The sequence below is a fragment of the Maniola hyperantus genome, chromosome 1, assembly GCF_902806685.2.
Source record: "Maniola hyperantus chromosome 1, iAphHyp1.2, whole genome shotgun sequence".
NCBI lineage: Eukaryota > Metazoa > Arthropoda > Insecta > Lepidoptera > Nymphalidae > Maniola > Maniola hyperantus.
Window position 1 is genome coordinate 15,230,690 of NC_048536.1, and position 27,654 is coordinate 15,258,343.

Consider the following 27,654-nt stretch of genomic DNA (forward strand, 5'->3'; position numbering starts at 1 on the left):
CTACCTACCTTGTAGGTTTCTTGACAGACAGACGGACAGACAGACAGACAGACAGACAACAAAGTGATCCTATAAGGGTTCCGTTTTTCCTTTTAAGGTACGGAACCCTAAAAAGCTGAAGTTCTCAGAAGAAGTTCTCAAGAAACTACAAAATTGTTTTTTTTTTAAAGAATATTAGCCATATTAAATGACTACTATTCCCCTTTCCTCTCCAACTAAGCGTCAGGCTTGTGCTAGGAGTAGGTACGACAATATTGCAAAGGGCGGGGTTTGAACCGTCGACCTTTCGGTTTTCAGTCCACTCCTTTACCGGTTGAGCTATTGAGGCTCTAATTCGCTATAATCCACCTAAATAGAGAAATCCTACCCTGCTAAACGTGCAGGAAAAGCAAGTAACCAAGCAATACACATTACCACCTTCTCTATCCATCCAGATCTTAAATACATTCACACAAAGTACGTTCACTCCACACCGCAGCATCCTCAAAAACTGTGCAACCCGTTTAACTGTTATTAATGGTCAAAGTTTAATAGTAACCGTAACGTAACTTTAACCTGCCTGTCATGCAACTGGCCTTAGTTAGCATTAACTTTTAACGTTAATCAACCCATCTCGCGTGAAGTACCTATTCAAAGGTCGAAAGTTTAAACGAGCAATTGCAAGCAAAAGCCGTAAAATGAATTCTACGAGTCTTAATTATTAGTTTTCGAACGTTATAATTAGCATTCTGCTACGGACTTCGAATATAAATTTTAAATTGAGAGGAAGTAATAGACTGTTTAAATTAAGATATTTCTTTATTAACACTAGTTTATTGAGTACCTAGTTGTTATAATTACGCCCGAAATATTTTAGTAGAATAAAAAAAGGGTTTTTGAAAAACGATCCCTGAAATATTATCGGGTGCAGTCACCTACCTTTATTAATATGTATACACGCTGGTCCATCTGTTTTAAAGTAACATGATCTTCGCCATTTTCCCAACAGCAGCGCTGCAGCAGCTGTGAACGTCATGTGAGCGTACTCGGAACTAAAATATGTAGTTACTAAATAGTTAGTAATGACTGATGAAATATTTATCAACATTTCTTGTAAACACGAAGACGATTTGAGACAAGTGTCAAATTTAATTCCCGGTACGCTCTGTGAGGATACAGTTAAAGACCTGCAGAGTGACATAGGCTACTTTTATCCCGGAAAATCAAAGAGTTCGCACGGAATTTTTGAACACTTAATTCCACGTAGATGACGTCACGGCCATCATCTAGCTAGGTGTCGGTCAGTAACATGAACTTTTAAAAGCATTTTCCTAAAGTTTTTCATTTCAACAATTATTTTGCAACTGTTCGATTTGTTGCCGGCTTCCACTCAGAAATTCGATCAAAACCTTTTTCAAACAATCGAATACAAAGCACAAAAAAACTTTGGTTTGCGAATTTTCCAGAGTTCTCGTTTATTTACGCAAACTATTACAATCTTTCGTTTTTTTACCAAGCATAGTAAATTATAACATTTCCTCATATCATTTAAATTTGACAGACTTTCGGAATAACACTGCAAAGACAGGCATCTAACTTGGAACTCCTTCTTTTTATGGAGGTCTTTATAAGGAACGAATATACATAAAAAGAAGCACTCGGCATGTGTGTTACTAATGTTATTCGCTCTTCCTATCCAACAAGGCGTGAAGCTTCTGATAAGGGTGCGTACAACATTAGTGTAAGGGATGGGGATGGAAGGCTTTTTAAATTCCGTTCCCTTCCTTTTTATTTGTATTCAGTAAATGCGAAGTTATTTCTGCTATGTGTATGAAATGACGATTGGTTAATGAAATACAAGGATATCTAATGCCCGCAAAGTTTGATAAATTGTTGTTGTTGTGTATTGTTGTTATTGTTGTTGTTGTTGTTGTTGTTGTTGTTGTTGTGTTAGTGTTGTGTCTGGCAGGGGGTTGCCACGATACTGAGGGCGAGATCTATAGAGCGCACTCTGACTTAGCTTAAGCTTAAGACAGAGTTAAAACGAGACAGAGCTATATCTCTCACATAAATCTGTCTCGTTTTAAGTCAATCTTAAGTCTGAGCAAAGTCAAAGTGCGCTCTTTAATTAGATCTCAGCCTAAGCGTCTCGCAATGCATGACGTGATTTCTAATACTAATCCGAAGGAAAAAAAAATTACACCTTTATTACCCGTTATCTCCCAAAACTACCTGACTATTCATAAGCACTTTTAAAAAGTTTACATGAATAAAAAAACATTCTATCCTATTCTATTCTATTCTATAAAACCACCATGATCCAAACTTCGTAGACCGTTCCTCTCTGTGTTGGGGACAATACGCAGAGAAACTTTCAGCTTTTGTAAAATAACGAAGGTCTGGCACGCGCTGGCTCTTAGTACAATACATTTAATGGCGAGTGTTGAAGCAGCCTTAGGAAGAACTAGAACCTATTGTAGATTGCAAAGTAAAACGGAAGCAGCAAGGGCATTTCATATCCTAGCATGAGATGGAAAAAGGAAGCGGAGCGCATCGTATTGTTGTGTGTTATTAACATACCAGAAGTGAAATTAAATAAGTATTAATCACAATGCGCAGAGACTTATCGAAAGTTGAATCTTTTATAATGACCTTACTGCAATATTAACTTGATTAGGGCACAATAATAATTGCTATTGCAACCACTCAATCAAAATGGTAACCTAAACATAAAAAGCATTTAATAATCGGTTGTGTCTCGAGTCGGAACGAGACTCGCTTAAAAACCACCAACCACCCGCATTTATACAATCGACTTAAGATGGCTTACTCGCAACAAATCACATGACTTCCGTTTCAAAAGGCGGCAACTACAAGTGCGATAACCATGTTTTAAACCGACTTCCAAAAAGGAGGAGGTTCTCAATTTGATTTATAGGTACCAAGCAACGACTTGGATACCGTAGTTATAATATAATTCTAAAACATAAAGATAATTTCAAAATAAACATCCAGTAAGCAACGACATAAAGAAGCGGATGCTTAAGAATGATAAATCACAGTTAATTCTGCGCTCCAACATAAATCTTATGTGCGGCTTTTCACGATTATTTCAGCACCTTTTCAGGAAGCAGTTCTTGTTTTTATCATTTTATTGCAGACATTTTTGTGGACTTTTGTTTGAGCAGTTTGTCTCGCTTTTGGGGCGACAAGTGATGCAAGACTACGTTTTTATTTTGAGTAACATCATCATCATCAACAACCGAAAGACGTCCACAGCTGGACATAGGTCTCTTTTAGGGACTTCCACACGCCACCGCGCCGCCTGAATCCAGCGGCTCCCTGCGACTCGTCTGATGTCGTCCGTCCACCTAGTGGGGGGTCTTCCAACACTGCGTCTTCCGGTGCGAGGTCGCCATTCCAGCACCTTGGGTTTATCACCCCAAACATTTACCGGTTTTACGAACTATGTGCCGTATATTCAATGTACTCTGTGCTATGTGCCCTGCCCATTGCCACTTCAGCTTCGCAACCTGTTGCTATGTCAGTTAGTCTAGTTCTCCTACTGATCCTCCTCCTCATTTCTGATTTGATCACGCAGAGAAATAACCAGCGCCACCGGTGCGACCAGTCTAGCCCTGCGATGACGAACACGTCTGCCCAGCGCGGTTATTACGGGCAAATCCTTGTATTTTGAGTATATTATCATATAATTTAACCATACATATATATTTCTGTAACTAATACTTGTTAATATACTTACTAGCTGCCCAGGCGAACTTTGTACCGCCCAACAGTCGATTCTTTTTCAGCTAATTATTTAAATTTTTCTCGCCGTAAGAACCATATATGAAATGCAGCCAGTATTCTTGGCACCATTCCACGCGGGCATGATTTATATAGTAATTAGATAAGGCTAGCTTTAAGTTTTCTTGTAATATTTTCATTAAAAAAAAGGAATATTATAAAAAAAGAATTAGCGAAATCGGTTCAGCTGTTCTCGAGATTTGCGATCAGCAACACATTTAGCGATTCATTTTTATATATAGAGATGAAACTAGATGATGCCCACAACTTATTCGCATGGATTTAGGTTTCAAAAAATCCCGTGAAACTCCGATCATTTTCTGGGATAAAAAATTGCCTATATCTTTGGCTTGGATAAGCTCAAGCTAATTCTGTGGGTATAACTTCGAAATTCATAAAGTGGATGGACCGTGAAAAGGTAATACACAGACAGACACTTTCACATTTATAATATTAGATTGAACAGTATGAATAATAATATTTTTCTTTTTTAGCAAATATAAAAAAAAATTCTTTGATCTACAGTTTGATTTGTTCGATCTCAGGCTTATAAGCACGTACTTTTTCTTACAAGTGGAAGAAAATTTGGCGCTCGCGAAATATTTTAGCGGCATAATTTTCTTTTCCAAATTAAGTCTGTACTTGAAAAATAATATTACCTATAATCTTGAGGCCCAGGCCCGCTTGGAGTTTCTTTGCCTGATCAAATCAGAAATGAGTACATCTGTAGAACCAGAAAAACCAGAGTAACCGACATAGGCCAAGGAGTTACGAAGCTGAAAGAGACAAGAGAGGGTATGGTAGAGCACATAGTTCGTAGACCCAATAGACGTTGGGCTCCTAAAAGCCTGGAATGGCGACCTCGTTCTATAAAGGGCAGCGTTGGCAGACTGAGGCATGTGGAAGTTACTACTAGAGAACTATGCCCAGTAGTGAATGTCGATCGGTTAACGATGAAGGCAACGATAATATTGAACTGAAAAACTTATATTCGATTTATAAAATTACTAAGTAGGTACCACAAAAATGCTGGCTTAAAATAGAGATTTTATCATGCATTAGTAGGTATAGAGAGTAATAAGAATTCTACTAATAAATTGTGTAAATTTATGTCTATCCTACTTGCTAAATAAAATCAGACGTAAAACTTATTTCGCTTGTGCTTGGAATTCTATTTGAATAAAAAGGTACCTTTACCTTACCTTTTTAAGGTCCTACTTGTGACCCTTAGACCTAAATCTTACATTGTTGTGTCTGGGTTAGTCTGAAAAAAGTCTGTTATTTGCAAACAAAGTTTTGTTCAGAATCAAATAAAAGTTTTGTACCTAGTTAGTGGTTAGGTACAAAGCAACATTTACCTGATCCAGACGTGTGGGTAAAAGAAATAAAACACAACAACGAAATAGGATTTGTGGAATCTTCTATTGTAAGACGAAATCGTATTATAAGCAATTCTTTGTTCGAAATCATATTTTAAGCAGTTGCTTGTTTGACACAAAGCTAGATAATATCAAAAACCTGAGTACTATTATAATAGTTAGGTTATAGTTTTAGATATTACTAGCTTATGTTTCGTTCTCGTGGACTACACAAATTTCAAACCCCTACCCAACCCCTTAGGGGTTGAATTTTCAAAAATCGCGGATGCCTACGTCATAATAGCTATCTGCATACCTATACCTAATTTCAAACCTACATAATTTCAGCCCGATCTGTCCAGTAGTTTGAGCTGTGCGTTGATAGATCAGTCAGTTAGTCAGTCACCTTTTCCTTTTATATATTTAGACCAGCTTATGCTCGCGACTTCGTCCGCATGGACTACACAAATTTCAAACCCTTATTTCATCCCCTTAGGGGTTGAATTTTCGAAAATCCTTTCTTTCTAACTACCTATAATACCTATTATTATTATACATTTTGCTGTCTCTCAATGCCGGTATTATTTCGATAAAACTCGATTTTAGAAAGAAACATTTGCGTTTTGTATCAAATTGAGTAAAAATAATTTGTTTTTCATCATTCCTCTAAAGTTTGAAAAATCCTTTTTTTCATCACTGCGGGTAACCGGGTAATCAGTACAAGTAACTGACCGTTGCTAATTAGACTACACGAAAAATACTCTTTAAACCCTTTTTTATGTTATTTACTTGTTTATGTACTACCGTAACAAAATGGCCGGTTTGAGTGAGGTTGGACCGACTACCTCAGCTGGAATTCCTGGCGGGAATTTATTTATTGTTACGAGCATGTTCTGACATGTTCTGTGTCACGTAACGCACTGTCAGGGACAGATTAAACTTTATTTAACTTGACAGTTATATTCTGAAGTTAGGTACCCAATATTATCCTGCACAAGCAAAATATTTTTATTTCATTGTACCTATACCAAGTGAGTAACCGACATAGCTCAACGGGTTGCGAAGCTGAAGTGGCAATGAGCAGGGCACATAGGTCGTAAAATCGATAGATGTTGTTGGGGTCCCAAGGTGCTGGAATGGCGACCTCGCATTGGAAGACGCAGTGTTGGAAGACCCCCCCCCACTGTTTAATCCCACTACAATTGACCTATGTCCAGCAGTGGACGTCTATCGGTTGATGATGATGATGATACCAGATGAAGCCCGCAACCTCGTTTCCTGGACTAAAAAATAGCCTTTGTCCGCCTCCGGGATTCAAGCTATCTCCATACTTAGTGAATTTCATTAAAATCGGTCAGATGGATTTGCCCTAAAAAGGTAACAGACAGACAGACAAGCTTTCACATTTGTGATATTACTAGATGATGCCAGCAGCTTTGTCCGCATAAGTTTTGTATATTAGTATACATTAGTAGCTAATTATTAATTAATTATTCGTAATGGTGAAAACGAATAAAATTAATTTAATTTAAAACAACTTTATTGTTAGGTACTAGAATTACAGAGAGTAAGAATACAGGATACACTTAAAAAACAAAGCGCGACCTTATCACTAAAGTTAGTTAAATTATTGTGTGTATTATTGTTGAAAAAAATTAGTTAAAGTTTTTAGGTACCTACCATATTTCTTACCACAACACAATGCATACAATATTTAACCGACATTGTAGCCCGATATACTATCCGCTCTGAATTGTATAAGCTACAGAATCAATGGAGCTTGGCCGCGTCGGATGTATGGGCGGGCGGAGGCTTTATATAAATCTACACGCACTGTTTCACCATTTTTTATTGCTTGTTTTATTTTGAACGTTGCGTTTTTAACGGTGAAGAAACAAAAACCCAGTCAAGTTTAATTAATCACGTGAAAAAAAACTGATAATAATTAATAAGTACGGTGGGCTTTCAGTTCGTTTTAGTAATGTTGCTTTGCTATCACAATAATTAATAACAACTTTTAATTTTGCTTAGGGAATCAGCTAGTAATAATGTTTTACGTGCGAATATACCAGCTGGTGCAGATGCTTACAGGGCATGGCTGATTTGGCAAGTACCTGCATCAGATTGCGAGATGGGAGGAGACCCCGGCCTTCAAGAAGTGTGGGTGTGCCACGGCGTATCACACCCTGGTGGACTGCGCGGCCTCAGCGTCCAGTCGTCCAGTCTAAGAGGAAACCTCTCACTGCCGAACATAATAGACGACATGATCGACAGTGAGACGAGTTTCAGCGTAATGGCCTCCTTCTATGAAACTGTCATATCACTAAAGGAGGCTGCAGAGCGGGAGTGAGAGCTGGACGCTGACGCCCAACCGCTCCGCAGAAGAAGACAGGGGAGAAGAAGGAGACATTGCGCTCACCTTCTCTTGCCCTAGGATATTTGATGTAAACCTGTGCCGCTTCAAAGTCTGGACGGCTCAGTCGCATACGATACCTGGGACCATGAGACGCCTCATAATTGACGCGTCGAAAAAAAGGGGAGAATTGAATAGGCAGTAGAATGTCTCAAAGTGAAATAAATTGTTACCTACATTCTCCAAAACGCTAAAACGTAGTGAATAAAGTTTCAAGAGCCGTGAATAAAGTATAGCGCCAACTGTCCTCGAACAAAGAAAGTCGGAATTTTTTTCTATAGCACTAACTTCCAAAGTTTTCTGTTTATCTAAATGTACTGTCTCACTTTCTAAAACATAAAGGCTGTTGTTTATGTTATGTCTGTTCTATTCAAATTGGCCTAACAATTCCGTTTTTTTTCTTTACAGGTTTGCGGAGTCTATTTAGACTGAACACAGAACTGCGACAAAAATGTCGCCAGCTAGTAAACAGTCACGATGTCGCTGTCTGAAATTGCATTACAGCTAGAATTTTTCTAAATATAAGTATGTAAAAAGAACCGTTTTTTTGCCTACATAAAACACAAATACGAACCAAATACGAATGAGTTCACAAACGCCCTTACTCTCATCTACGCCCAGCCGAAACCCTTGGACCTAGAAAGCTGAAATTTTGCACAGAGTTTTCCTATATAAATAAGCAGATAAGGAATAAGGCCAGATATTTCAGAACTCCTACGGGATAGGGGACAAAGAGAATTTAAATTTTTGCCTATCGAAGCTGCGGGCGGTTGTTACTTTTTTTATTCAGATACAAGTTAGCCCTTGACTGCAATATTTATAAATAGTTCCCTAGTTCTAGGTTTACCTGTTTACTGTTCCTTCCTAATTAGTTTAGTTATTATACTAAGTAGTAATATCACTATTTCTTTCTCACGAGTAAGACGTGAAAAACAATTTAAAAAAACTTTTTTGGTTAAAAAGTTACTTTAAAAAGGTATAATAAAAAAAAGTTACGTGAGTTATTTCAGGGACAGCTGTTTGTAATAAAATCCCATTTTATTATTCTGAAAGTTTTCCGAGCCTACGTCCAAAGTCGTAAATTATAGTACGGTAGCCTTGGTACAATTTTCACGTTTTCACCTTTCCTGGCGTGGGCGTGGAGTGGAGCCTTTTTTACTGATGTATATACCATATTTGTTTGTACTTCGTTTGCACGATTCGGACTTCGACCTTTTTTGATTGACTGTTTAACACTTGCCGAAAACATCCACCGTTAATTTCAATAAAAAAAGGTTTATTGTACACACCCGTCAATTCCAGTAATTCTCACAGTAGGTAAATTGTTTTTTTTCTGAATAAAATCACTATTGATTCGGTTAGACTCACGTCTATGAAATTTTTCATCAAAAAAGTCAGTCAGTCAGTCAATCAGTCAGTCAGTCAGTCACCTTTTCCTTTTATATACTTAGATTTACAAAAAAGTGTTACTTATAATTTATCTGAAAAACAACATCAGGAAAAGCTGTCTCGTATACTGAAAGTCAAACATTAAAATTTCCACGTGACATGAACCTTATCAACTCGTGTCAGGCCTCATTGTGTTAGGTACCTTCGCAGTGGGGTTTAATAAAGCTTTTTGTACATTGTACATTGCGTTTTGTACATCCATACTTATATACTTATACGATAATATTATAAATGGGAAAGTGTGTCTGTCTGTCTGTCTGCTAGCTTTTCACGGCCCAACAGTTTAACTGATTTTGATGAAATTTGGTACAGAGTTAGCTTACATCCCGGGGAAGGACATAGGCTATCATAGGCTATAATTAAAGAGTTCCTACAGGATTTTTAAAAACGTAAATCCACACGATTACGAACGAAGTCGCGGGCATCATCTAGTTTAATATATAACTGAGTCAAGGCGTTTTAAAATTGAACTTGTATTAATCCATACTAATATTATAAATGCGAAAGTGTGTCTGTCTGTCTGCTAGCTTTTCTCAGCCCAACAGTTCAACCGATTTTGATGAAATTTAGTACAGAGTTAGCTTATGTAGCTTGGTTTACATGATAAACGAAGATATCAAACCTGTAACGAGGACGCTGGGAAATCTGCGAGGCTCGCTTAAAATAAATTCTTCCCTATTTTTCTTGGCGATTCGTACTTAATAGTTTCGGAGCTGAGACCGTAAGTTTTAAATTTTATCACCGTGCAAATTATGTTAATCTTCCAAGAGATGGGTTGGGGATTCTAGTGAAATAAGATTCCGTGATACTCCAAAAACCATCTTAGGTAAAGTTTTTTTTACCAAAAAATTATTAGCCTAAAAAAAGTAGTGCCAGCTTTTCAAGGGAATTTTACCCAAATATTTCAGTGATATTCTAAGCTCTTAGGGCACCTTCAAATTTGCCGCAAAAGTGCAATGCAGAGGCAGCGTGGCTGCAGCGCTGTGGCCGCGCTTCTTTGTAAATCCATATAAATAATAACGCGCTGAGGCCGCGCATCAGTTAATCGATATTTTCAACTAAATATACAACCCTATGATGCTTGAACCTAGCGACAGGAGCGCAGGTGCAGCGCTGCAGCAAAATCCGCGTGGATTTACATTTCTCAAAATTACGCGGGAACTCTTTGATTAATCGGGATAAAAAGTAGCCCATGTGTTAATCCGGGCTATAATCTATCCCCGTTCCAAATTTCATCCAAATCTGTTCAGCCGTTTTTGCGTGATTGAGTAACAAACATCCACACTTTCACATTTATAATATTATATTAGGATTGGGATTTTTTAAATAAAAAACGACCAGTTGTTAAGTGATTACCCCCGCCCCAGAACATTTGCTGCACCAGAGGAACCGCCAATACATTGCCGGCCTGTAGGATTTTGTAGATCCGCCCGTTAAATAACCCATAAGTATATAAAAACGTCGCCTTGGTGATGAAATTATTATAGGTAGGTACTGCCACGAGCTCCTCAACTATAACAGAGAGAGTTGGAAATTGGGAATAGACAAGATAAACGCGGTAGCCCGGACAAGACGGATGTTCTTCGAGAAACTTCTTTGTAAGTTTCCTTCGAATCCAATTATTATCTCTTCACCCTTTGCTGAGTGGCTTTGACCTAATGCTAAGAAAATAAAGTAAAAAATTGCTTTGAAATATTTTTTAGTTATAAGAAAGTATTGTGACAATTTTAGGCCCAGTTGAATGTAGGCAGTTAAAATTACACTAGGGTAATACCTAACAGACACGTTGCTTTTAGCATTAGCGATTGCCGATTGGCGAGTTTGGACTGCATCACTGCAGCATCGGCATTTTGACAAATTTCTGCGTTCGATTGCTGTATTGAAATCCATATCCTTATCCTATAAATGCGAAAGTGAGTTTATCTGTCCATATATCTGTCTGTCTACTATAGTATATTTTTTACGGCCCATCTGTTCATCCAATTTTGACGAAATTTGGTACAGGGATAACTTACATCTCAAGGATGGATATAGCATACTTTTTATCTCGGAAAACCAAAGAATTCCTCCGGAAAACCCTAAATTATTCATACAAAAATATACTACAGATTTTTGAATGTAGGGTCCGGCTTTTGCTATTTGATATGGTATCTAATAACAAAAGCCGGACTCTAGAACCCTAGTAGAACTTATGCTAAATACTCTGAAAAGTTATTCGGACGTTACGTTCAAATATAACGACTTCATTAAAACGCAATGGTTCTCCACACTGACTCAGCAAATAGCTCAAACTTTGTCAAAGAGCTTAAATAGAGCTTTATATAAGCTCAGACTGAGTGATAATGATGCCTGACGCAACTCTGATAAAGTTCATAACAATAGACAGTTTAGCTTTCAAGGTATAATACCTGGGGAACCCCTATGCAGCTTTTGTCTTGTCTGTCATGTCTAATATGAGCATATGAATAGGCTGAGTAAAGCTCATTAGAGCCACCAAGATTATGCAAATACAGTCAAAAGTATGAAAAGACTACCTATACTAATAAATAAAATTGAAGCGTCTGTCTGTAATATTGAAACAATTACCTCATTATAACTCATAGGGTTATTTGAACTGTACCATGACTGAATCACACATTTTTAAAATTTTTGTCTGTCTGTCTGTTTGAATGGGGTAATCTCCGGAACCTATTTTGACGGGACTTTTGCAGACAAGTAGAGGATTATGCGTTTAAATGTTTTTACGAAATTTGGTACTGAGATACCTTGCATCCGGACTACTAACTACGGATAGGCTAATTTTTGTCCTGGAAATATAAAGTTCCTACGAGATTTTCAAAAACCTAAATCCACGCGGGCGAAGCCGCTGGCATCAGCTAGTTGAAGAATAAATATTTAAGTGATAATAGTTTTATTTCATTTCCTTTAATAATAATTCGTAACTATGGGCCTCATAAGAAAGCTCAGAGTCACTCAGCGGGCGATGGAGAGAGCTATGCTTGGAGTTTCTAAGTGATCAAATCAGAAATGAGGAGATCCGTAGGAGAACTAGAGTAACCGACATAGTTCAGCGGGTTGCGAAGCTGAAGTGGCAATGGGCAGGGCACATAGTTCGTACAACCGATAGACGTTGGGGTCCCAAATTGCTGGAATGGTGACCTCGCACCGGAAGACGCAGCGTTGGAAGACCCCCCACTAGGTGGACGGACGACATCAGACGAGTCGCAGGGAGCCGCTGGATCCAGGCGGCGCAAGACCGTGGTGTGTGGAAGTCCCTACAAGAGACCTATGGCCAGCAGTGGACGTCTATTGGTTGATGATGATGATGATGATGAATAATTCATAGTTTGGCTAAGTTATTATGGGACCGCCTACGTATTCGTAGAATTCGTAGGCGGAGAAATTGATAGCTGCTGCCTGCTATCGAAGCCTACACTGAACTTTGTATGCAGCTTTTGTCTTGTCTGTTACATGCCTATGAATGGGTATATCTCGACTGAATAGAGGCAGTGATCTGGTTTATTAAACAATAGATATAATAGCAGTAGGCTAAATATCGATGTATCCTACGAATAACGCCATAACAGTCGAAGTGGCGTTTCATTTTTTTTGTTTATTTGAAACTAGCTGATGCGCGTGGAATTAGGTTTTTTAAAAATTCCGTGGGAACTCTTTAATTTTCCGGTATAAAAATAGCCTATGTCACTCTCCAGGTCTTTATCTATACCCAAGCAAAAAATCACGTCAATCCGTTGCACCGTTGCGACGTGATTGACGGACAAACCAACAAACAAAGAAACAAACACACTTTCGCATTTATAATAAGGGTACTGATTTACTCTCAATTACACATCATTCAAACTCATAAAAGCTTGAAAAATTGATTTTATTGCCTATAAATATTAGTGTTAGAATATAAGCCGCAATTGGGGCCGATTCTTTAGGCGGTTTTCTAATTTTAAAATGTCTAATATTAGACTTAGAAAGGTGTGTTATTCTGAAAACCCACTTAAATGACAGGTCTAACCTAAAATTGAATTTGACAGCACTAAACTATTCAATTTAGATTTTAAAGAGCAAAAGTTATTCTGTTGCACGAACTAAATGCCTAAATTAAGAAACGTCAACCTAAAATTTTCTAAAATTAGAGTGGACCTCGCGAGGTGCCCACTAAATTTAAAGAGTCTGCTTAAATGGCAAAATGGACGTGTTTTGAAAGAAATATTTTTATTTGAGTTTAGAATTGTTATATTTAAGATAAAAAAAGTATCTTTTAAGTGTTTTAATTTAATTTAAACTTTATAAAATGGAAATATACGTGGTTTCTCTGGCTCGTCGTTAATTCACAAAAAATAATTAGGTTGGTTATCTACTTTGTTGTCTAAGAGTATCAGACACCTCCACAGACATCCTGGCGGCTTCAGCAAGGCAAACCTAAGATCCTTAAGTCTCCTTATTTCTTAACTAGCAAGTGGCAGCTGTTCGAAAATCCTGTGGGACTAGGATACTTTTCTGTAGGTACTTAGCTTACCTACCTACCTAATAAAAGTAGCCTATAAGTATATCCTTCACTAGTATGTGTCCTTGTGAAAAATCTCTGTGCCCAACTAGGTTAGATGCATAAAGGAACATACCCAGAGACAAAAACTTGCATAGGTAGCTACCTAAATATTAGTGTGAACATAAATCTTTGCCAATTAGGTATGCCAAGGTAAAACTTGATGCCTTGTTATCATTATCAATGAGATTAATTCCTACTACCTACTACTTATTGCTAAACATATCAAAAATAAAGCAGAATAAGTGTGGTGGTAGAGTAGGTACTTATAATAAAGTTTAAGTTCTAAAATCTTAATGAGTTCACCTAAAGGTTTATTTATAGGCTAAATTAACAGATTTTACATTTAGTTATGTCTTATACTTACATACCCCTAGTATTGAACTAAGTACTTGAGTAGTACCCAGTTACTTCTTTATTTTCAACTCAGTAGATACCTGCTTGAAAGACTACCTATTACATGCATAAGTAGGTACTTATACTAGCTACAGTACAGTATAGATAACTACAACTAACTGACATAGCCTGGGTTCACTTTAATCATCTGATAAGTTTTAGTTGAGAAGTACCTAGTAGATACATCTTGTAATTCCTAAACATATCATGATAGGATCTTGTTGAGTTTACCTATATAGGTATACCCATACCCATATGGGTATACCTATATAGGTATACCCATACCCATATGGGTATCACATTTCAGGTTAACTAGCTGACCTAACTGAGTTGTACCTGCCCCAGCTTTGTTCGGGTGGAATAAGTACCTATGTAAGTATCTGAAAATTATGTCGTAGTGGTCTATATAGGTACTTAAAGTAAACGTTCCTTCATGCAAATTCTCAAGTTTTTAAACTCAGCAGCTTAATAAATTACTAGACTCAGGAGTCAGCAGCTTATATGCTGATGTCAGTCAGTCAGTTTATATTTTTACATTTACATAATATGTACAGAAGAGAGAGAGAAAAGCTAGGACTTCTCCATAACATCCTCAAAAATGTGTGAAGTCTGCCAATCCGCACTTGGTCAGTGTGGTAGATTATGGCCAAAACACCTTATTCGGAGAGGTGACCCGTGCTCAGTAGTAGTGACCCGGCGATGGATTGATAATGATGATGATGATGATGATGTACTGACCTAGCTACCTGCCTTTAGGTCACAAGAAGTATATAGGGTACTTCTAGTACCTAAAGTGATCCTATAATGGTTCCTTTTGAGGTATGGAACCCATAGTTAGAAGAGAAATAACGTCAAAAAATAATTTGATTTCTTTTATCTTTTCTAGATCTATTTTATTGAAAACGGACTAAAGTTTTCTACACATTCCTATAATTCTACAAATTAATACAGAAATCTATAGACTCAACCTTTATTTAGTTTGAAATCTATAGATCTCTGACTTTGCATAGACTTAAGATACTGATAAAAGAGACAGAGTTATATCATTGGCATAAATCTGTCTCGTTTTAACTGAAACTTACGTCAGAGCAAAGTCAAAGTATGCTCTCTATACATATCTGTGCTTAAAGTATTATGTTTTAACTATGTCTAGTCTGAGCTAATTCAAAGTATAAGTACTCTATAGATTTTAGCCAAAGAATATGCAAACCTCAAAAAATGATTTTATAATTGTTATGGTGAAGACTGCATTGAAATTGATATAAATAGGGACTGAAAACTAATTTTGAACTATTTATACCTATAGATTATAAATTTCATTTTTCAGGTAGTACTAGTACAACTAAGTCATACTACAGCTGCTCAGTATGATGAAGGCAAGAATTTTCTAACAAAAGCAAGAAAACTTCAATCAGATACTTAATTAACAATTACTTTTATTAAATAAAATAATAAAATATATACATATGTTTCATTCTGTACTGTACATAATTAATATTTATTTCAATAACATTTAAATAAAAATTTAGTTTAGGAAACAACTGTTCATTTTTGGTAGATGAGTGACGGAACATCTTTTTAACTCGCAGACTCCATATACTTGGTTTCATGAAATGGGCTGAAATAAAAATTATCAACGTTGAAAGTTTTTTATGATGATGTGTTGAAAGGTGTACCTAATGTATCCTACACTTCAATTTTTTGCTATGCATACTAGCTGTTTACTATGCAATTAAGCATCACTTTCTTTAACGGTGAACCAAACCATTGTGAGGAAACCTAAATGCCTGAGAGTTCTCCATAGTGTTCTCAAAGGTGTGTGAAATCTGTCAATGTGCACTCGGCCAGAGTGGTGGACAATGGCCAAACTCTTTCCGTTTTGAGAGGAGTCCCCTGCTCAGTAGTCAGCCGGCAATGAGTTGATCGTGTGATGATACTAACTGTTGCCTATAATTATTATTTTTATGTAGGTATGCTACACTTCCATTTTTTGCTATATTATAATATGTACTAGCTGTTTAATAAGCAATTAAGTATCACTTTCTTTAACCGTGAAGGAAAACATTGTGAGGAAACCTACATGCCTGAGAGTTCTCCATAGTGTTCTCAAAGGTGTGTGAAGTCTGTCAATCTGCACTTGGACAGAGTGGTGGACTATGGCCAAACTACATTTTGAGAGGTGAGCTGGCAATGAGTTGATCATTATGATGATACCAGCTGTTACCTGTTATTATTATTATTATACACGTAGGTATATACATTCAATCTTGATCTTGTAGGTACTTTCATGCCTTAAATCACATTACCGCCTTAGTTTGTTGAATTCATAGCAGAATTCATGGATACCTCGTTCCACGTCCTTGCACGCCAGATTTGTAAGTATACCGCCAAGTTTCAGAACTTCCTCGCTGTATATTCCTTTACCTGTATATTCAATGTACTCTGTGGCAGTCAGTTATTTAGGATGATTGCTTTTCATCTGTTTGCATTGATTTCCTAGCAAGAGCTTGACAATTAGGTACCTCGGTGATTTCAAGGTAAGGTAGGTAGGTAAGATTCCAAGCAAAATTCTTTGCTTTTATCTATTTTATGCACATAACCACTATTTTCACAAAGTTTTGTAACAAAAACTAAGATTCTTTAACCACAAAACATAAAGAAATTAGGTTAGAAATTATATTTGCAACAAAAATAATAGATCTGTTTTTTTAACTAGTTTTACGGCTCTGGGTTCTAGCACTTTTGATCAAAGACTTAAGCCTACTTCACACGATAAAATGAACAAAACTTCAATTTTCGACACTTTTATTGTGATTCGACCTAAATAAATCAAGTAAAGTTATTATTTTTGTATTTCAAGTAACATCGTTCGATATTTTTCGCAAAAAATAGTTTTAAGATTAAAGGGGAAAATCAAACACAAATTTAGTGCAGTTCTTGTTATCATAAATAGCAACACTTACTATTCAATTCAAACGTCATTTTAGACGGCCATTTAGGATGTTTAAATTTAGTTGAAGCAAAAAAGCGAATGCAGTTTAGAAATAGAAATCCTAAAATTAAAGAATCTAAAATTTAGTTTAGGTTTAGGTTAGAGTACAACAGAATTAGCGCCATTATTGTATTTGCGATTATAAAGCTAGCAGACAGAATAGACAGACAGACACACTTTCGTATTTATAATAATATTAGTATGGATGGATTAAGGATTGGCAACTTATTGGTGGTAACGAGGCTAGGACGTAGTTATTACATTTATGTTCTTCAACATAAAAGAGAAGACCACTTTACATAGATAATCTGAATGATCTCATTTTGATTGAAGACGGTATATGAAAATAAAAGTTGTCTGCTTTAAAATAATTTATCGTAGCATATAAATAACTACTAAACAGCGTATGATATAATTGCGTTTATATAAATAGCACAAAAAACATCACTCGAAGATAACCTAGCCAATAAATATAAATAATTTGTATACTCATAAAGCTTATTTTACACTACGAGATATAAATTATTATTATAGTCCGGTCAATATTGGTGCGTAGTTTGATAAGCTTGATCGTTGAGCAAGTCAATGTCAAGTGAGTCCAAATTATTGGGCTCTCTTTATACCATTCATTGTAATTATTTATTTTCAACTATCTCTCTACCCACTACGCATTACAGATGGGTCATTCAGCACATCAATTACGTTCTAAGTCAAACTAGCCTCAGTTTGACTTTGGCACTGATTCTGAGCACAACTTAATTTTAGAGTATTCGCATGCTCTTCTTACTAATGTAATATGAAAAGGACAGACACAGTTTGACAGTTCTAAATTTAATTTTTAGATGGTAAAATCCGTGATTTTAGCGCGCAGTCGCGAACCAACTGTTTAAATTTCTATCGGGGCCAATTCTCTTGTACACAATCTCTAAACTAAACTAAATTAACAGGTCTAATATAGTGCTATCCTTTTCCGCAAGCAACATTTTGAAAGGGATAGCAATAGATTTAGACGTGCCATTTTAGTTTAGTTTAGAGATTGTGTGCAACAGAAGTAGCCACATTGTGCACTAAAATTTAGAGTCTTTAAATGTGAAAGTCATGTGCCGTTCCTTTTTTAGCATTCGTAAAAAGAAAAGGATGCAGATACTCTAAATTTAGTTTAGAGAGAGACTAGAGTGGATGGTTAAGTAAACTGTAAAAAGTCTAAATCAAGTAGGTGCGTAGTAAATAAAGTGTTAATCGACTATTTTAGTGTGAAAATAGGAACAGTAGGCATTGTGTGTGCAAGTGAATTTAGCTTTGTTAACTTTAATTAAAAGTAAGTTTACTGGACACTTGCTTTTATATCAATTTTTCCGGCCAATATAAAAAAAAGTTGAAACTGAGGTCATGATTTTAATATTACCGCTTCTAAGCCGTAATTTCTGAGTCTATGTCTTCGCTTATAACTTCTAAAGTTCTTAGTGGATTTCAATGCCTTTTGTGATCAATGACTATTTAGTTTTTTCTATGATTTGATTTTATTTTAGTTGTTCATCATAAAGTCTGGCACACATGACTTCCGTTCAGAAAATTTCACAGATTTTGTCTAGATTTTAATTTATTTGTATTTTTGGCACTGTATCTCATTGTTACAATAGTCACAGTGGGTACTTACAATGTAAAAGAATCATAACAGCTGCATTGATATAAAAATGTCGCAGCCATGAACGCCCACTTTCAAATGAAAAACTTGGCTTTAATTCAAAATTTCCTTGGTTAAACCAAACTGAAACTATTTCAAAGGTTAATTTAATTTTAAATTAATGGGTATACTAAGTTTAATCATGAGGAATCAGCTTTAATCACGTTGAATTTTTATCTGTGCCAGCTCTATTAGTTTCGGAACATAGATAGATACATAATATTCTGTTATGTAGATTCATATGCTTTTTCCATATTAAAAGCATCCACGAAAACGCACTTGAATATAGAACAAATCCGTCTCCTGTGGAATGCAATTCTTTTCTTATTGAACTAAGAGCCAGCGCGTGCCAGACTTTCGTTGTTTTATAAAAGCTTTTTCTCTAAGTATTGCCCGTAACACTGGGAGACCGTACGTTTTTAGGACGTTTGTCTAGATCATGGTGGCTTTGGGATATAACAGGGTATAAAGGTGTAAAAAAATTTACGTCAAAGAATAGGGTCAAATTTTTTTATATTTTCTTCAGAATAGTATTAGAAATCACGTCATGCATTACCAGACACTTAGTATCATGGCAATCCCCTGCCAGACACCTTAAAAGTTTAAAAGTTTAAGGGTGTCTGGCAGGGGATTGCCACATCCGAGAAGATTGGATGTCGATCACAAGAATGCTCGACACCTCGACACACGTTCTTTCTCACGCAAAGATCTTTCACTTTCTACAAAAAACCGGCCAAGTGCGAGTCAGACTCGCACACTGAGGGTTCCGTACTACAGTCGTATTTTTTCGACATTTTGCAGGATAATTCAAAAACTATGATGCATAAAAATAAATAAAAATATGTTTTAGAATGCGCAGGTGAAGACCTTTCATATGATACCCCACTTGATATAGTTATCTTACTTCGAAAATTGAAAATACTAATTATTAGTTCATGACCACAATTTAATTTTTTTTGTGTGATCTAACCCTAAATTCAAGATTTTTCCCCAAATGTCAGCTATAAGATCTACCTACCTGCCAAATTTCATGATTCCAGGTCAACGAGAAGTACCCTGTAGGTTTTTTGACAGACAGACGGACAGACAGACAGACAGACAACAAAGTGATCCTGTAAGGGTTCCGTTTTTCCTTTTGAGGTACGGAGCCCTAAAAAAATAGTAATATTATTCTACATACTTACATGAGTCTAATGTACCTACTAAATGTCTAATCCGCTCAAATTATTAGCAAATTAATGTACTAATTAGCACATCGGCTTAACGAACATGTGTATTATATGTAACATCATTTAGATGTGATACGGTTTTGATCTTACATATAATGGGCCTAGTTTAATAATCTTAATGGCATAGTAAACCCTTCATGCGGGGTACAATAATGACTAATATTAATCCTTAGGGCAAGTTAATGGTGTAATCAAATCCTACCCTATATTTACCTTCAAGGCTGTATCCATAACATCAAGGCTATAGTATCTATTTTTTGTCTATTCTAAAGCTACATAATCGTATAGGTCCAGTACCATGACAGATGTTTAAAGTTGTGTTGTGCTTCGACTATATTAACGGGAAATGCCGTTGATAAACGCGTTAATGGTCGTTAACTGTAGGTGTAGCCACGACGTAACGCGATAATTTTTAAACGCTATTCACATTGCTATTTGGCATTAGACAATTTTAACCCCAATTCATTAGGCATTAGACGTTCAAGTGTGGCCACTCAGTGTAACGCGTTGATTATCGGCGAAATTATCGCGTTGGTTAAGGCATAGTAGGACATTGACGTTAACCTTAATGTGGTCCAAGCAGTGGCGTGCACAGGGTTTGAACCCAGGGTAGGCACTAGTTAAGTAAGAGCCTGTTTACTGGCAGGTCATTATGAAAAATATGCATTCAGCTATTCAACTGGGGTAAGCAGTGCATTTATGCCTCTATGACCTGCACGCCACTGGGTCCAAGCATAAAGGTTAAACTTTGACTACAAATAAAAAGCAAAGTGGGTTTCAGAAGTCACGGTTTATATTTCATATCTCCAACTTTAAATTTATTCTCTTTCTTATCTATCTTATTTGATAAAAACAAAAACACAATCTGTTCTTTACTTTACTGATTTTTTATACTATTTTTAAAAACTTAACATCATTGAGTAAGATTGTAGTAGGTACAAATCAAAACGTCTTTTTCATTTTGTATACATTACACTTCAATCGGCACTGATTTGGCATCGGAATAAAAATTGTATTCTACTTCATGGACAGATGCCAACGAATAGTATACAGGGTGTAACCAGAACGCTGGCAAAAACGAAGACAGGTGATAGTACTGATGATTACTGATAATATTAAGATACCACAAAACAAAAACGCGATTATTAAAAAATCGTATAATTTTGTAAAAATTTACGAAATATTGCAACCAAAACATCTGACTGACTCTAGAGGTTAATGAAGTCAACGAACGTTGCGTAAGTAGGCCACTCGGAGGCAATGCCGCGTCGTAGGTGGGGCATTGACCCGAGTTTTGCACCCTATACATTGCGGGTTTGAAAAATACAAAATCACTAAAACTACAAGATGAGGCAAATGCCTATTGATATTGGATTGTGTTTAGGTAGTGTAACAATAACGCTAAGTTTTTGCTAGCGTTCTGGTTACACCATGTATACTTATTCGTAATAATATATAGGCGTTATGAATGGTGCCTCTCTGATATTACATAATCAATGAAAATCGCTCTTGCGTAGCGTAACTGAAATACCTACTCAGTACTCGTACTGAAGTACCTCAAAATGAAATTTCTGCAACGTACGTCTTGCGTTAATTATTGAGGAACTGTTTTGATTGGTTGATAGAGAAAGTTGGCTATAGGTGACTCGTGAATAGACGGGTTGTACCCATAGAGCAGAAACAAAGAGGAGATGTTGTATTAAGATTTCCCTATGAAATATCGAGTGACATTTTGCGGGGTGAGGGGTTGTGGAACGCCGCCCACTTCTCAATTTTCCATCTGCGGGTTAGTAGCAAAACTACTCGCTTAGCGACCTAACATCGATATATTGATGTCACTACATAGTTCAGCTATCTCACACTAGATGTCAATAATCTAGAACTATTTTATTAATTACGTATAAAATTACTTACAAATGAAATGTGATACCATTCATAGCATCAGAACGTCTGTCTGAATAACTTTGACACGATAAAACACAACACTTCATCCTTTTGTTCTTAAAAACGCGAAAACACACCGATAATACGAGCCTCAATATATGTGAACCTGACGAACGCAGACAGCATACTAACTAAGGCCCCGCCCACAGTGATGACGTCAGGACCTAGTTGAAAATCACAGTGCACAGTTGCTTAGGCCAACTCCTCTTTGTTTCTGCTCTATGGTTGTACCGGCATGCTGTGTAGTGTAAAATAGCTTTTATTAAACAACGAAAGAGCCTTAAAGAAATTAAAATCTTATTTAAATGGAAAATCAAAACATGCATTGGTAGCCCAGACAAATTATTTTAACAAAACATACACTCCTTTTTTTGGGCAGTTGTGTAAACTATGCTACAGGATGTTGAAGTCACTCAAAATAATCCATACTAATATTATAAATGCGAAAGTATTTGTTTCTGTCTGTCTGTCTGCTATCCTTTCACGGTCCATTCGTTCAACCGATTTTGATGAAATTTGGTACAGCGATAGCTTACATCCCGGGGAAGGTCATAGGCTACTTTTTATCTCGGAAAATCAAAGAGTTCCCACGGGTTTTTAAAACCTATAGCCATGCGGACGAATTCGCGGGCATCATCTAGTTATTTATCAATGTAATTTTTTTATATTATATGGTACTATTTTGATGAATGACCGAAACACATAAAGTGAATCCGACTCAACTAACTGTCGGAAATGACACGTAAAAAAACTAATTCTATTTGAAATCGTTTCGGGTGGCGGAATTGGATTCTTGATTAAAAATGATGTCCGTCCACTACCGAATTATTTTTTGAGAAACCAGCACACTGCAAGCTTAAGTTAGTATATTACAAAAATAATTGTTAGGTATAGTAACTACTCGACAGGTCGAGATGACAGTCAGGATGGGGGCGCCCCGCACACCCGCACATCTACCGTGCTAACCCGGTGCAGGATAAGGGGGCGTCCATAAATAACGTGAGATGTTTAAGGGAGGGAGGGGGTCGTGTCAAATCTCATCTAATCTTACGTTGGAGAGGGGGGTCTCGGCAAATATCACGCAATTTTTTTTCTGATTGAAACAAAAAAAAATTATACTATTTTGGTCCATTTAATCTAGATTGTATTGAATTATTTATTACACTTATAACTCTCAGCAATATTGATAACTAGTCTTAATTAGTCGTAATTTTTTTTTTCTTTTTACAATAAGAATACAACGCGTTTACGTAAGAAACCCACATTTTGAAAAATCTCACGTGAGATTGGGGGATGGGGGAGGGGGTTTAATAAAACCTCACGACATCTCACCAGGGGGGGAGGGAGGGACAGAAAATTCAAAAAAATACCTCACGTAATTTATGGACGCCCCCTAACGCGGGGTGACGTGCGGGTGTGCGGGTCGTCCCTCGCCTCATATCCCGATTGCTATCTCGACCTGTCGCGATGCCGTGTAGAAACCGATTTAATGAAACTGCCTTTCCTCAAGTTAGCCCGCTTCCATCTTAGACTGCATCATCACTTACTATCAGGTGAAATCGCAGTCAGGCAGTATAAGAATAATAATAAAAATCTAGAATGGTATAAATACAAAAAAATGAAAATAGAAAGTTATTCGAATCTTAAAAACAAATAGCAAAACATTTCATTATACGAATTCATAAAGGCGTGTACTGTTTACTAATTTCTTAAGGCTTTGAAGTGAAGGCTTTTATATCAGACAAAGTAGGCTTTGTGAAATAATGATTCAGACGGATTAATTGCTCTACTTTCAACTGTATGGTCGTGTAGGTATTTTATTCATAAGTCGAGGCTTTCAAGGTCTCTGAAACATTAACATGTTGAAGTCCTTGATACCAAAAAAAACTTATTTTTTGTTCACTGCGATCTCACCTCATGGTACCTACGTACCTACATAATACTATGTTATTTATGTAGTTTGAAAAGTTAAAGATGCAATAAACATTATGATTTTATAAAAGTACTAGCTTATGCCCGTGACTTCGTCCGCCTGGACAACACAAATTTCAAACCCCTGTTTTACCCCTTTAGTTTAGGGGTTGAGTTTTCAAAAATCCAAGCTATCTGCATGCCTATTTTCAGCCCGATCTGTCTAGTAGTTTGAGCTGTGCTTTGATAGATGAGTCAGTCAGTCAGTTAGTCAGCCAACTTTTCCTTTTATTATATAGATTAAACGGCTACACTCACGTTTGGTGTCGGAGTATGTCAGACTATATATTCTATCCACGTCGAGAAGTTAATACTTATGCTCTCTCTGTTAAGTAATCCCTTACAAATGACAGTCAAAAATCTCAGTGGGCTTTAACCATTTTGAGTTACCAACCAACCTTCACTAGGTATTTCCATAAAAATATTTCGGATTCAACAACTGAGCAAATATATTTGAACAGGTACAGTACGCGGCCAAAAGTGATGAACATCGATCTTTAGAAGGAGATAGCTGCAGATTTGAAGAGCACTGTCTCGGTCGTTGAGTCCGACAAAACGTCATATGGGTATGAGTGACAGAAACAACGCTCTACATACCTGAAATGTCATTCTAAAGGCCGATGTTCATCACTTTCGGCCGCGTACTGTACTGTGGTAGGTTTTTTATTCATTTATTTTTTATTCAGATACAAGTTAGCCCTTGACTGCAATCTCACCTGATGGTAAGTGACGATGCAGTCTAAGGTGGGAGCGGGCTAACCTGGAAGGAGTATGGCAGTTTTTATTAAACCCATACGCCTTTGGTTTCTACACGGCATCGTACCGGAACGCTAAATCGCTTGGCGGCACGGCTTTAACCGGTAGGGTGGTAACTAGCCACGGCCGAGGCCTCCCACCAGACCAGACCAGAAATTTAGAATTATAAAATTCCAAATCTCTGCCAGGAATCGAACCCGGGACCTCTCACTAATAAGACCACAGCGCTTACCACTGCGCCAGGGAGGTCGTCAAGGTACTAAAGGTAATCCTCTTAAGTCGCTGGGATTTGACGAAACAGGATCTTTTCAAATAACTCCGTTCTCGCTACACAGTAAGCGATAAATGCAAACACGTATTTATGATGTAAATATTTAACATAGGGACTTATTATTAATTTATGAAAGAGGAAAGGCATTTCGAACCAATGGTAGATGCATCCGACTATTCGTAAGTACTTGTAAAAGTCTATACGAATAAAAAAGATTTTTATTTTTATTTTTATTTTATTTTATTTTATGAGACACTGCTTATGCCCGCGACTTAATCCGCGTGGACTACACACAAACCCCTATTTTAGAATTTTCTAAAACCCTTAGGATGCCTACGTCATAATAGATATCTGTTTGCCTTTCAGCCCGATCCGTCCAGTGAAGCTGTGCGTTTGTGCGTTGATAGATCAGTCAGTCAGTCAGCTTTTCCTTTTATATTCTGACACGGGCTACTTTTATCCTTGAAAATAAAAGAGCTCCCACAGGATTTTAAAAACTAAATTCCCGCGGACGAAGTCGTGGGAGTCATCGATATCTAGTTATCAATGAACACGCATTACATGGACACGGAGTCGCAGTTTTATCGCCCATCCCAGCCATATCTCTCTAAGGCAGTGGTCCGACCGCCGCCCGGCGAGAAAACAACTAATTGTCGGTGATTATCCCTCTCAAGAAACGCACAATAAATGTACAATCCGTGTAAACGAAAGAGATGCATATATCAAAAGTTGCTCTCTGACTGTTCACACTGCCGGCGACGACTCGCTTTACTAGTTTTGAAGCTGAGCGACGAGCTTTCAAAAATAAACTCGCTCAGCGATATTCGTTCAGCGATGCTCGCTCGCTTGAACACGTGTAACGCGCGAGCAGGTTTGCACAGCGACCGCGGGCGAATGGCGCGAGTAATCGCTCGTCGCACTTGCACACTCGCCCGGCGACAAAACGATCGAAACTAGACACTCGCTTTCCGCTGATCACCAACTCGTATATAGTTTTTAGTTCTACTTGTTTCTCGTTCATCGTCGGCGGTCGGACCACTGCCTAAGGCACGGAAATCTCTGTCATCTAAAGGAAAAGAGCAAGCTAAGCAAAAGTACGTATATATTAAATACAGTATTTAAAATGACTAGGGAGGCGTTAGGGTGGGCGTCATAATTTTTTCGCCAACCGAGTCACGAAATTCTCAAACTTGTTACGAATAAATAATAATATGGATTCGCATATTTTACCAAGTTTTGTGAGCCTATAAGCTTAGCTTATTCGCTGCTTTAATATAAACATAATACTTTAATATTGACATTGCTGAGACTTTTCCATAAAAGAAAAGCTTATTAAATTCCTTTTACATAATCTCGACATAATTTGATATGACTTTGTCAAGTCGCCTTTATATTAGTTGTTATGGCTCCACTACACATAGGCTCAATACGTTCCGCGAATGTTGGCAAAATGCATGCAAACACTGCATGCTAAGTGCGTCAAAATCCTATGAAAACCCACTAAAGTTGGCAAGCTGACCTGCAGCGCTGCGCACCGAAGGTATCAAATAAAGGCCAAGTGGCCCTGTTCAGCGTGTGCATTGGCCAAGCGAGTTGGGCCAATATGTAGGCTTTTAACTATGTAGGGTATATATGTAGGGTATATTCTCCCCCTAAGATTGTAAATTGGGGGTTGAAAAGTTATATGAAAATCCTATGTTTTTGAAGTTAGAGATATGAAAATTGGCATTTAGGTATTCTGGGTTCCGTGCCTTAAGGTGAGACTGAGTGAGTAGGTAAGTGGGGCCTTTTGCAGCGGGAAAATTTCAGATCTCATGAGATACCAGAAATTTTAAGCGGACGAAGTCGCTGGCAACTGCTAGTAATATATATTTTTAACTATCCACAATAATAACATTATCAATAAATAATTAATTATATTAGACCCGATATCCATCAAAGCGTTCCGCTTAGGTCGATATCAAGTCTTATGGTTAGTCAAAAAGGCAACTTTAAAAATTTAAACGTCGCGTCGTCTAAATACATAGTCTTTACATAGTGAAAAAATATAATATAAGTATTCTTGTTATTTTGAAGCGTACAGATTTCAGTTCCGATAAAATTAAATTGAATTTGATTTCCTTTATTCCATTTGTTAAGAAATACCCAATCAAGGTTTAAATCTGTAAGGTTTTCTTTTCCTTGTGACCCAATTCCGCCTTTGCCGTGACACTGATATAGGACAAGCTTAAGATAATGACTAGGCTTTCACGTTAAATTTTCTGAAGAACCTAACGGAAATCATGTAAAAATCTACTTACTTTGTAATAAAAAACAGCACTGACTACTATGTTGAAGCGAAGTTAATTTGAGAACTATGGCATAATTTTCGTTATGGTGGTTCAGTTTTAGTTTTATAAGATATCTTACCGTACTGTAAAACATAAAATATCCGTAAGGGTCTAGCAGGAGGTTGGAAAAGTAAGTAGATTTTGGCCTGCCTATAGTAGTCCACCATTTTACATTATTTCCAAAATAGCGACCTCACACAAAACCTTCATTAATCAATAGCTGGCATCAATACAAACAAGTGTTGTATGAGACAAAATCTTTCAAAGTAAAGTTTCCGAGATATAAGCTATCAAATTTGTACTGGTGTAGTCATCAGTACAACAGTCTAGCCACCAGTAGGTACAACCTTGATAGTTTACCTATATCTTGGAAAGATTTTGCTCATACAATTCCTACTTGTTTGTTTTGATGCCAGCTATTGATTAATACGAGTTTTATGCATTGCCGCTATTTTGAAATAAAAGAAAATGGCGGACATGTAGGAGAAGATCTTTAGTTTTTATATCAATACCATCC

General features: G+C 37.0%; 1 protein-coding gene across 1 annotated transcript in view; it reads left to right on the forward strand.

Moving 5' to 3' along the window:
• LOC117997096 (uncharacterized) overlaps positions 1 to 27,654 on the forward strand; it is a 106,164-nt gene that overhangs the window by 36,146 nt on the left and 42,364 nt on the right. The window lies entirely within an intron of this gene.